Genomic DNA, 12,545 nt, shown 5'->3' on the forward strand with positions numbered 1-12,545 from the left:
TGCTTGTTCATCAAGGGGGAGGTTTTGCTTTGGAGAAGAGAGTTTGGATATGATTTCTTACAGTAGAAAAGCTTTATGAGGAAAACAAAAATGGTGAGAACTGTTACGTAATGGAGGTAAGGGAGTCCTTTTTGCAGGTAGTAAAAACAAGTTTCCTAACACTACCAAAGCATTTTTTACTGGCAATATGGACACAACAAGCATGTTGAGTGTTCTTAGGTAATGATGGGGGACTACATTGGTGCAGCTAGAATGACATGTTTTATTACAGTGGCTTCGCATTTATTACTGGCAAAGCCTACATGATTGTACTTACATTGACATACTGGCCTATATTGGTGCAGCTACTATGGCAAGTTTTCATGCAGTGGCATGCCAAAGTACTACTAGGATTATGGGCAAAGCCAAAATCACAAGTTTTTTTTCTAGTGTCCATACTGATCTACATTGGTAGTCAGTAGTACATGTTTTCTTACACTGTTGTTGCATTTCTGTACTAGCACTATAGGGAAAGCTAACATAATGCCCTATTTTGGTGTGGATATTATAGAATATTGTTTCCTTGGAACAGGGCATTTTCTAATGGCACTATTGGCAAAGCAAATAGGATTATGTTCCTACATGGGGTTAGTTCCTGGGATCTATTGGCAGAACACGTATGGGTGTGCTTTCTTGGAGTGTCATTAGTGCCATTACAGGTAAAGCAAATTATATTGTTATTTGGGTATTCTAGTCTATATTGGTGTACTCTGCATGGGCATGTTTTCTAAGAGCAGCATGGCATTGTTTGTCTGGCATCAATACCAATATGATATTTGTTCTTACATGGCCAAACTGCCGTACATTGTTGCAGTTATTATGACATGTTTTCATGCACAGGCATGGCATTTTTCACTGACATTATGGGCAGAGTCAACTTGAATGTTCTTCTGTGGTGCAACTAGTATGAACAAGTTCTCTGAGAGTCATGGCATGTTTTTTACTGCTGTTAATGGAAACGACAACAGGAGTATCTTCTTACGGTGGAATTCTGATGTGTATTGGTGCAGCAAGCATGGACATGTTTAGGCACAACCATCATGAAAAAGTGTCTTTTCAACAGCAGTATAATGCATCATACAAATGTATTGTAAAATGCACCTGTTCACTGTTGTTGAATTGGTATCTATTTGGGTATTTTCAGGTGTTACTCTACAACACCGTTTGTAAACTGTGTGGCTTTTTTAAAATCAATTTTTCACATAATGTGTGCTGTAAAACTCACCATTTTAAACCATTTTCTTTTGTAAACCTCGGTGGCAGAATCACCTCCTTTAGTTGGTTCTGTGGCCCCTGCTATACCTTTTCATATGTATGTTACTTATGTTATGTTCAATAATCTTATTCCATGCAATGATTGGCATTTGTGGTTTCTGGCACTTTGGCGGCTATGTAAGGCAAGGAGGGAGGGGGTACGTTAGTAGGACTGAGCGGGGAAAAAAGAGCAGGAGAGTTGTGATGTACTGTTGGCAGCATCAGTTTGGTGACACCATTCACTGAGCATAGGTGAGTTCTTCAGCTGGTAGACTCCATGCAGTGTTGGGAAAGACAATGTGTTGTTTCTATCATTGTTGCGATGGTGTTGTGACGTGCATGTGGTTTATTGTGCTGTAGAGGTATGGTTGGGTTTAATTCAAAGTTTGAGGGGTGTATGCAGAAGGGTGAGTTTTTAGTAAGGTTAGATATTGGCAGTACCTTTCCTACCCTGCTGTTCTGACTAAATGCACCCATATCCCTTCCCGTTTAGTACATTCTGGTGTGCAGCAATTGCAACCCTCGCAGGATCATTCAGCGGGGGATCTGTTCCCTGTGCCCTGCGGTCTGTCCATGTGAGAGCGGGACACCTGTCTCTCCCCTGTTTACATCTTAGGCCCTCTATCAGTGGACCAATTATGTCAGGCCCATCTCCCTCCCCTCTATTGGGATGGGCACACCCTAGGTCTCAAAACAACTCCTCCCATTCAGAGGCCTCTCTTCTCCCCTGCCCTCTACTCCGGTCCAGCCTGCTCCCCACTACATCGCAGCTGTGTGTTCACTTCATGGTGAGTGAACGTTGTTCAATCATTTACTTCACGTTCTTAGCAGAAGAGCCACGTTTTTAGAAGTTTTCTGAGTTTTAGATGGTCATTCATAGTTCATATTTCTCTGGGGAGGGAGTTCCACAATTATGCAGCTAAGCAAGCGAATGCTGATCCACCAAGTTATTTCCTTGGTATGGTTTAGGATCTCGGCGGATGTCGTCGCTCGATCTGAGTGGTCTTGTTGGCTTGTAGATGGTGATTTTCTTTTGTATGTATTATACTCCTAGGCTGTGGATTGCTTTGTGTAGTATGTAGATTGTTTTGAAGGTGATTTGTGCTTTGACTGGGAGCCAATGTAGTATCCTAATCTGTGTGATGTGGTCCCTTGGTGAGATTTTGAGAAGTACAGCAGCAGCATTTTGTATTCCTTGCAGTGTTCTCTATAAATTGTCGGCATTTCTGAGGTATAGGCTGTTGGCGTAGTCAATCCTTGACATGATGAGGGAGATAAAGGCCAGCTTTTCATGTGTGAAGGAGAGGAATGATAGCCTATTTTTGATTATATGTAGATGGAAGACACATTCCTTAATAATCATGTTTACTTCCGGTTCTAGGGTTAACTCGTCCATTAGGATTCCAATGATTTTGATGACTTTGCATCATGTGGGTGGGGTTGCAAGTTCTGTGGGCCATGGGATATACTTGTTGCTTTCTTGATTGTTGGATGTAATCATGATTTCCGTCTTGCCAGGTTGATTTTGAGGTTGTTAGTGTTTGTCCATTGGTACAGTTCTTTGAGACAGTCCATTAGCATTGTGTTCCCCTTTTGTTTACCGCCGGTTTTGCAGATGATTTGTGTATCATCCGTGTATTTGTAGCAAGTGAAGCCAAGCCTTTTGATGAGGGTGATTAGTGGCGTCATACAGATGTTGAATAGAAGCAGGGATAACGAGGATCCTTGTGGTACGCCACAGGTGGTGGCCAGCGGTGTAGATATGAATGGTTTTATCCATAATGTACCAGTTCTTTCAGACAGAACAATTTAATCCAGAGCAGCGCTGTTTTGGAAATGTTTGAATCCCCAACATTAAAATGCTCCAGCTGCCATTAAAAGAATTAGAATCAAAGATAAAGCAAATGAAACGCTGGAATCTAGTTAAAAACGGATCCGCCCAAACAGCCAATCAGAGGGAACATCATGATAAAGTTGTATTTTTCCACCCTAAATATTGCTTAAATGGTGATGATTATGTGATGGGTGTGATCTTGCAGGATTTCCTATGTCTACTCATTGACTCTTCACATGCTTAGTGAGCGGCCTGCATGGGTGTGAGCACTTATTGTGCGAAAGCCAATGCACCAATATGCGCCATGACGTCAGAGACCCTGTTTCCTGTTATAGTACAAAGGTGTTTATCGGTCCGGGTGCCAGTCAGTGGGGACCATGCACCCTAACTTTCTTTAATCTTTGAGAACTCTCCTCTCGAAATAATTGTGCGGCACAATCAAGGACAGGAAGGGCTACCAAGCTGACCAGCAGTGCAAGACCCGCTAGAGCTGTCCTCCATGACTCCATGTCACAGCCAATGACAGGACCAGGAACAGGTTGATGGTTGACAGATGCATAGGCTTCTGGAGTGTAGGAGTATGGTGAGGTGGCAAGGGTGCGTGCTAAAGTTAAGATACCTATAGTTTGCATGATTTGTGTGATGCATGTGGTGAGTAGGCCATCTGCCAGGGAACCGTGCTATTGTCCAGTTGCATGTCTGTTGGTCACGTTAAGAGTTTGACCTATCGATGTTAGTCTCGGATTGGATGGAGTTGCATGGCTTTCACAGCAGAGATCTGTGTCATTATACCAATGACCAGTCTCGGGTCATCAATCACACCCACACCTTAAACCAGTTAATTGCAGCTTAGCACGCAAGAGCATTTTAAACATCACAGCGCTGACAGTCCTTATCGATCTGGAGTGGGCAGGGCCTTTCAGCTGGATAGACTTCTTAGGACTACAGACACATGTCCTTACACCCTACTTGAGCCAGATGGAAATGGCTAGCAGTTAAGGTATGACCTGTGGCGGACCCACCTTTTGGGAAACTAGAAGAGTGGCCTGCAGGCTCTCTCCTGCATTGCGTGGGCTGGGCATGTCACAACTGACTCTTCCCCAACCCTATCTGCTTTTCCATATAAGAAGATAATTTTACCCATAGCTCATTAGGCCTCAGGGTAGGAATGGCGGGTCACATACATTTTCTGAATTATAGATATTGCTTTTTGGTGGTAACTTCTTTTTTATAACAGTTGTGGATTCTGAAAATGGATGTGCCATTTCCCAGCAAAAGGGGATTTAGCATTTGATCAATTATCCATGAATACAATGTCTATCCCAGTTGGGTGACAGCCTTCCGCTGGTGCAGGACTACCCCACCTCTTAATAACACTCTCTGATATCCCCCTGCCGTTTGGAATTTGTTTTATTCCATTGATAGTTGGCAACCATGTATTTCCCTGCAGTCTCTGCCCCCCCCACCTGCTCCCACTGCCCTCTCTCCCTCTCTTTCCCCCGATTTATATTCCTTCCCTCAGCTCTATGCATCACTGATCTGGGGCTCTCTAGAAATAGCTGCAGGGGCCTTCTCCCAGCTGCTGCAAAAACAGGAAGTGAAAGGGTGTATGGACCCTGGAAAGCGGCTTCCCGGCTCCGGCTTTACAACGGAAATGTTTTTCACGATATGGCCTGTAGTGTTTTTTAGTTTCTCTAGTCACATTTGTCATGCTCTTTCTTTAACAACAAAAGCAAGATTTCATGCTAGCAGTTGTTGTTTTTTATTTATATCTTGAAAATGTTGGTTTATTGGTTACCGTAGGCTTCCAATTCCCAATTGCTCCAAAGTGATTCTATCATGATACAGCGTACTGTAATATTAAACCTCTAAGCAATAATGTCTTTAAAGAAATGCTGCTTCCGGCGGTCAGTGTACATTGCATTGTTATAAACCAGTCTCATTGCTCTGCTTTTTCACCGACATCACAGAACTTAGTAAGTGTACTTCACTTCCTGTTTGAGGCGTTGTGCACTTCCGGTTTCAATCATGCTTTATTTTCCTGTTTCCGGAGGGCTTCATGAACTGCCTGAATGGTGTTTCAAGGCCTATTTGATTGGGCCAGTCTTTATCCTCTGTTTTGGCTGTAATTCTACTGTTTCTTTGCTGTTTTTGTTAAGACAAGAATATCCTTTTTTGGTAGCATCAGGGAGATAAATAAGGGGTTCAGGGTGCAGAAAAAAGGAAAGCAGTAGGTATGGGGATTGCACGAGAGAGAGATTTCTCTAAGGAAGGGACCGTGATTGTCTTACTTCCAAGACAAAGGCGTTGCCCCTGAGCTATCCTCCCGGCCCGATGTATGCTTACCCTAGTGCTAATTGCATTTGCAACGGTTTCTGTAATACTGACCTTGCTGAGGGTAGAGCCACCGCCCCGTAGCCCATGCTGAGTGGAGGGGAAGGAGACCTTCTTGTCGGTCTGGCACAGATACACGATGGAGAGGGCCAGAGCAGGTCATGGACCACATGGAAGAGGTGTGTACTCAGACCACTCTGACCGCAGAGTCCTGCATGTAGGAACATCCCATTCCTTATGGGGGCGTACTAGCCTCACATTATGGGCACCTGTTTGGGTGGATGGAGAGTAGCTTCTGCTAGGTGGGGCTCAGGCTTTTTGCAGGAGCGGGATTTTAGAAATACATTCTAGAGGTAGACTGGGGTGCGACACAGGAGGAGTTTGTGGACCAGTCATACAGTAGCATCTTGAAGTCTGACTTGTCTGTAATCTGGCAGTAATGCAGGTTCTGGCTTTGCTATTGTGATATAAACCGGGCAGCATGCTTTATAAAGTCAAGGTGTGGGGCAGTGTAATGCATGTCAAATTGCACCTTAATATACTTATTGAGGTACAGTACTGGTTGCAGAGCGTTCTCTGGTAAAATTGTACTTACGCCTCCAGCCCCAATACTGCAACAAAATGATGGTCCATGTGTGGATTATGGGATCAATCAATTCACATCTCTTTATTCCTATGATCATTATGCTAGAATATGCTTAATTTCAAAGAAGGCTCAGTGATCAATGTGTCCTTGCTCTGTACAGCAAACACTTGTTTCGACCTCACTGTTTTTTTTAAGGACGTTTGATGTTTACAGTCCGAATTACGCCATGGTCTTCATTAGGAAACTTACTATGATTTCCTTTTGGTCACTCTTGGATATAGTGCTTAATACAATTTGTTGGTCTTAGTTTTACAATTTCCTCTGGAATTAATTCTGGGAGGGATAATATTCCAGAAGTTTCATGTTGGCACAGTGCGGCTTCAATTATCCTGTATGGTTGTTAATTCTATTTAATGTGTTTGTAGTTCTTTAAGGTGAGCTCGGATCAGCTCATGGGTGTCCCCCTAATCAGTACATGTGTGATCAGTAAAAGGCAATGTGTTCAAGAGCTTGACCAACTTGACTCCTATAGATCCAATGACGACTCCTACTTTGCAATTTATATGGAAGACATGAAGACAGGTTGGTTGCATTCGATGGTGAGCAAAAGTCTTACAGATATTTCATAACATTCACTCTTCAAAACAAGTCATCGAAAAGAGCTTGGCACAGGGACCACAGGAAAAAAGGTGATATTTACAGTATTCTACCATTACATCACAGAATATTTCAACAAATCTCATTACATCACATTTCTTTAACATAGTTTGCTGCAATGTAGATGGAGGGTTGGGTGAGGGTATTCATTAAGGTGGGGGAATGCGGGGTGGGAGGCTGTGAGGGGTCTCCACCCTGCATTGATCTGCAGTAAAAAGTATTAGAAAGACATTTTATGTAATGGGCTTGGTGGAAATATTCTCGCAGAAATCAAGTTGATCTATATATACTTGTATACTTCTTAACAATAGCATTATCTGCCTGGAGCTTGGTCTGTGTCTCGGATGCCTTGGTGTCTATTTGATGACATGTCTAAGCCCTCTGGTTGGCAGACAGAACCTTCCTTGGATAACCATCAATGGACTCCCAACACAACCAACGTGCTGACACTCATTCCAGCCATGAAGACACTTTTTCCAAGATTGTGCTCCTAGACAAGCATGTGGTTTGTTCAGTACTAGCTATACTGTTAACATATGATGTTCCTCCCCGACATTCCCTTCTACAATCAGCCACCTCTTGGAGACATACCTCATGAGAGAGAGGGAGACAGACAGCTGGCTTGGAATACATTTGTTTAATCACTGCTTCTTACTGATGAAAAAGGAAACGTGCAGTGTCTATATGCACACACCAATGTAATCTAAGTTCACTAATACCTTAGGTAAAATGTAGAAGCACTTTGGGTGCAGGGGAGGAATGCAGACACTGACACGGGGTCTGGGGAACATACAGTAAAGAGAAAGTGTCTAACACTTGAGATACTAGCGTCCCCTGCACACCGCATAAACTGAATAACACAGTCAAAAGGTGTATAACAACTTGATCAATTTTGACTTGGTTTTACTTGATTATTTCTCAAGTTAGCATGAAAACAAAAAGTGGTAATGATGCATTATAAGTTAATTAAAGTATAAACCAAGTATATGGAGAATGCACTAGACAGTACGACCCCCTACGATTCTCGGGGTGAGACTTGATTGTGCAGTTTTTTTTTCTAAAGCTCAACGCGTTTCGGGGTATGGGCCCCTTCTTCAGGAGCAAGCAATTCTGCAAAGATCTATACAAGAAAGACCAATCAGGGTTCTATTTACTATAATGGTCACACAGTCTGACAGAGGGTAACTGTAGCGTATGGACAACATTGCAATGTTGTGCTAATAGTAAAACCATTAAACATTAAGCGTACCAACCCATTGTGTTTGTGCTTCAGAGATACATGTACATGATTGCTGTTTTGCTGTTATCTACATACAGTGCAGAGAGTTGTGCCACTTCAAGTATTTTCAATCTTTTGACAAGGAAATCATTCTATGATAGGGCCTGCATTGTCACATATCGTCTTTCCTCTAAGCATAAAGGTGAGTGATGTTTATACAGTTGACCACATTGAAATGGCATTCTATGCCCTATGGCACGCTTAGATCTCTACTCTCTCAATTAAATGGAGTAATCACTAAAGACTGATGATGTCCTATCAGGGGACTAGCCATATGTTTAAATATGGCAAGAATAAAGCTGACATTGTTGACAGGGTACCTGTAATTCCATTTGCCTGACATAGGATTTGAGATCACTGTGCACGTCGCAATTGCGTGTAGGGTAGCTCTATTTACGATGTGTGCTCATCAGGGGCACTCCCGCGGGGTGGTCCCAATGTAAACTTCAATACTGTTCCGTGGTTTCAAACCGGTAGAAGCACTCCTATGATGTAACGTCAAGATTCAAATATTAGAGGAACAGATTTACAATCAGTCTTGTTCTGACAGATGTAGATCTGACACACTCACCTAATGATTTGGATGCAAAGTCAAGTAAGGAAATAGAATTTCGGTGGAAGTCAGGGCGACGTCCTAGGATTGAAGAGTTGTCAATTTCACAGACCATCCAAACATGTGTGTTTTGTTATCCCAAGGAAATCTCTGTCCCATAAGACTTACACCTTTATTCATTTACAAGGCACACTGTGGAGTCCATTTTAAGATAATTGATGTATGCTGTGGTCATATTTTTTTGTCAGGGAACTACTACTGTGAGTACTACCAGTTTTCTTATGTCTAATATCTATTGGGTGTGACTAACATCCTCCATATCCAAACACAATGTGGCCTCATTTCTCTGTTATTCAATAATAAATATATGTTTACCATGTCTCTTATGCATCTATATGATGTCATGGGTGAACTGACATCACTTCTGTCATCCTTGGTCCACACCATACTTATCCTCACTGTGTCTGTTTAGAGTATGGATAATACAGTTGTCTGAGTGCACAATTCTTCTCATATTTGCACTATTGGACCAGAGGGCAGACACAGCCCCTAAATGGCATAGTCACCTGTCTGTCACCAGAGAGTGGGGGGAATCTACTCCTCTACATTACCCAACATATATCTTCCAGAACTCTATCACACTCTCTTCCCCACTTTCTCTCCATGTATTCTTTATCTCTGCCTGTCTCACTCTGTGTCTCTCTCAATATCTGGGCGAGAGTTGACTTATTAGGAGGCTTTCCCTAGAGCCACCCTACGGATGGTTTCAGCACAACTAGAAAAGTTCCCGGGTCACACTATATTGTAGATCTCTTGTTTGGGACTGGTAGCAGGAATAGCCAGATCCTGGACCCCAAGAAGAAGAAACAGGAAAGTGAATGAGGTAGTGGCCCTCGAGGCCCTCAAAAAACCACTTTGAGTACTAGTCTATACCGGACGCTCACGCTGATGACATGCAAGACACAAGCACATGGGCCAGGGAGCCAGGCGATGCTGTGACAGGAGTCAAGCTACGGTGGAGCACTTGTTGAACAGACGGGATCAAGTGGAGACAGCATTACCTGCAGCAGTGCCCAGATTCTGTGGATTCCCACCTATCCTTGCCTGCAATGGAACACGCACAATTGTGTTTCCTCTGCCTCCTTTTCATCCTGCCTGAACAGACATTGAGTAACTGCAAGCTTGCTCTTTCACAGCAGTTAATCTTCAAATGGCAATAAGCGATTATTATACTGCCCAGTGCTGAAAACATCCCTTTCATGGCTCAGTACCCGATCGTGTTCTCACAGCCCAGCTACCTCCCACTGAGCTTTCCAAAGAACCATAATAATCTGGCTACAAGATTTGAACGACACTAGGCTTGGTTTGTTACTAGACTAAAGCAATTGCTCTTCAAAAAGGGAAGTTATTCAGTAGCCCCTGGGAGATATTCATGGTCCAATTCTTGGTAATATGAAAGCATTCACGGCCAAAACTAGATATGGGAAAAAAGAAGCATCAGGAAACACCACACACACCAGAGCTGAAACTCGGCTTCTCATTACTACACATATATACTTTCAGATTAGTCTTTATTTATGTTATAGTGCCTAAGCCTAGGTTTCTTATCTGATCCACATGATGATGATAGGGCCAGTGAAAGAGCGAGGAATCTGAGTTCCAGTTCATGTTTCCAGTCTAAGTCTCCATGCCTCCAGTATAACCACAGTTCAGGGAGATGTTGGGATTGTGATGATGTTATTCCTTGTGGGTGGAGAGGAATTTGGGTACCAGGACAATCCTGAATGCATGCGTTGCCAGTGTGGCCTTCCGTATGTCCAATGTTCTGATAAGCGCTCCTTTTGAGGTGGTGATGAGGTACCCAAGGGTTTGCGTACAGTATCCTGCAGCGTTTGTTCTGATCTGCCAGATCATAGACCAGCTCCTGGGTCCGTTTCCATAAATGCCAAAGAGGTCAATTGTTTTAGGTGTCATGGGCGCTAATGCAGCACCAGTGGCCTGGTAAGAGACACTTTCCCTGGCCAGTTTATTATATCACACCAGGGCCTGTGGGCAAACATAGGAGCCTCTCAGCCATAATAATGCAAGGGGCAGTTGATTGAATGGTCTGGAGCATGTGAATGGCCATCAGGCCATCCTCTGCAGGATTTAAAGGAGTCAGTGTTGCTGTGGAGACCACTATGGCCCACCTGAAATATATATGGTAGCTGCAAAATGGATTGCAGAGGGTGCAATTGTCATCAGAGCCCAGTAAGCCAGAGACACCCTGTTCAACTATCCAATGTTTGCAAATCAGACTCTGGAATAGTTAATGAATAGGCGTTCAAAGTTGTATGGGAAAGAAGTGTCCTTCACAATAATCGGGAGGACTCATAACCTGACCAAGAAGCTGGAGTTGCTTCTTGGTGCAGTTAGTGCATGTGCTATGCACCGAGTTGAGGTACCTCCTGCTAGTTGGCTGTGAGGTCATAAGAAATATCCCTGAATCCACTGACAAGGTTTAGTGTTCGCTTTGAGTCGGTTTTATATGAAAGTGTTGGACCCTGAACCGGCTGAGTATCTCACAGAATAGGTGCATCCTAGGTATGATGGATCATCTGAAACAGTGCCTCTCAGAGTCTTGACAGACCTAATGATAGCTCAACAAGTGATGACGCTTTCACAGTTTTAATACATAGCACACTCCAGCCAGGGACTCCTTCCCCTAAAATGAATATGGCACACAATAAAAGCCCTTTTTTATTTTTAATAAACCACAGGTTCCTTTATTTAAGTAGGCCTCCAACCCGTCTCACACCCAACCTTCACAAACACCCTGTGTCATAATGGACTAGGAACCTGGCCGATGTGTATCACAGAACAATTAGTTTCAGATATCCTATCACAGTTTACACAGATCTTTAATGGCAAAACAGGAAAAAGAACAGTTTTTAATCAAGTGATAGCATCAAGGTTTAGCACTCCCCCCTGCAACACTCACCCCTAAACATCAGCTAACTTAATTCCTATGAATGGAAGGCAGTGGCAAGGAGTAAGGATAGAGAGAGAAAAATTGGATTTGGAATAAATCCCAACACTCCAAGACATGAAGCCAGAAAAGAAAGTGAAAACCCATTTTTGGAGCAAAACGACAGAATCAGACTTGGATTATTATTCACACGGCTTCTCACAACTGCTGTGAGACAGAATAAAGGAAATGTGTGTTGCTACACTTGAGGAGATAGGGAAGCTTAGAGACTACTAATCAGTACACAGGACATCGTGGAAATGAGTTAGGAAAATCGATTCTGGGGAGAAAGCCAATGCGAAAGCAAAAAATACAAATGGCAAATGGAAATTCGTTTTACATGGGTTTTACAATGACAGGTAGCTAAGGAAAGGGTTTAGCATTCAAAATCGGAAATTGGTTTTCAAAGACAAGGACAGAGGCACATGACAGATGGGATTCTAGGCAAAAGGGATTGCTTTCAATGGGACTACGGTTTGGGGTTTTCAATAGTACCGATGCAAATAGGAATTTGTAGGAAATGCACACAATACACAGACACATTTGTTTTTCAATGACAAGGAGACTAATCTTTTTGAAGCAATACTTTAATGACTATAGTTAATAAAAACACTGAACAAGATTGTTGATTTTGAATGGCAATGATTTTGAACATGAATTTCAATGGGGGAATCAACTGATTTATTTCAAAATGATATTGAGGACTTATACAGACAACTGAGAGATGTATCAAAGGAATACTCTAACATACACAGGCTAATACAGATTCTTCTATGGAACAGTGAATGAATTATACTGGTTATTTTGCACTTTCAATGGGTTTTTCAATGGGATTTTAATGGGATGCAATGTTACAAATGGGAAAGGGTTATGCAGTTTAGAGCTGGGGTTATTTGCTACTTATAAAATAAGCCTTGGTCTGGGATTCTGGAAAGCCAGCTGGATCTCAGTACACTCTGGACAGCCAGGCAAGAGCTCTGGTCTCTGCACTCTCCTGGATGG

At 42.8% G+C, this 12,545-nt stretch overlaps 1 protein-coding gene across 1 annotated transcript in view; it reads left to right on the plus strand.

Moving 5' to 3' along the window:
* Positions 1-12,545, plus strand: part of LOC138516908 (dedicator of cytokinesis protein 2-like) — a 2,920,848-nt gene that overhangs the window by 1,156,013 nt on the left and 1,752,290 nt on the right. The window lies entirely within an intron of this gene.

This window comes from Ambystoma mexicanum, chromosome 6q, assembly GCF_040938575.1.
Source record: "Ambystoma mexicanum isolate Mex_15411 chromosome 6q, UKY_AmexF1_1, whole genome shotgun sequence".
Classification (NCBI taxonomy): Eukaryota; Metazoa; Chordata; class Amphibia; order Caudata; family Ambystomatidae; genus Ambystoma; species Ambystoma mexicanum.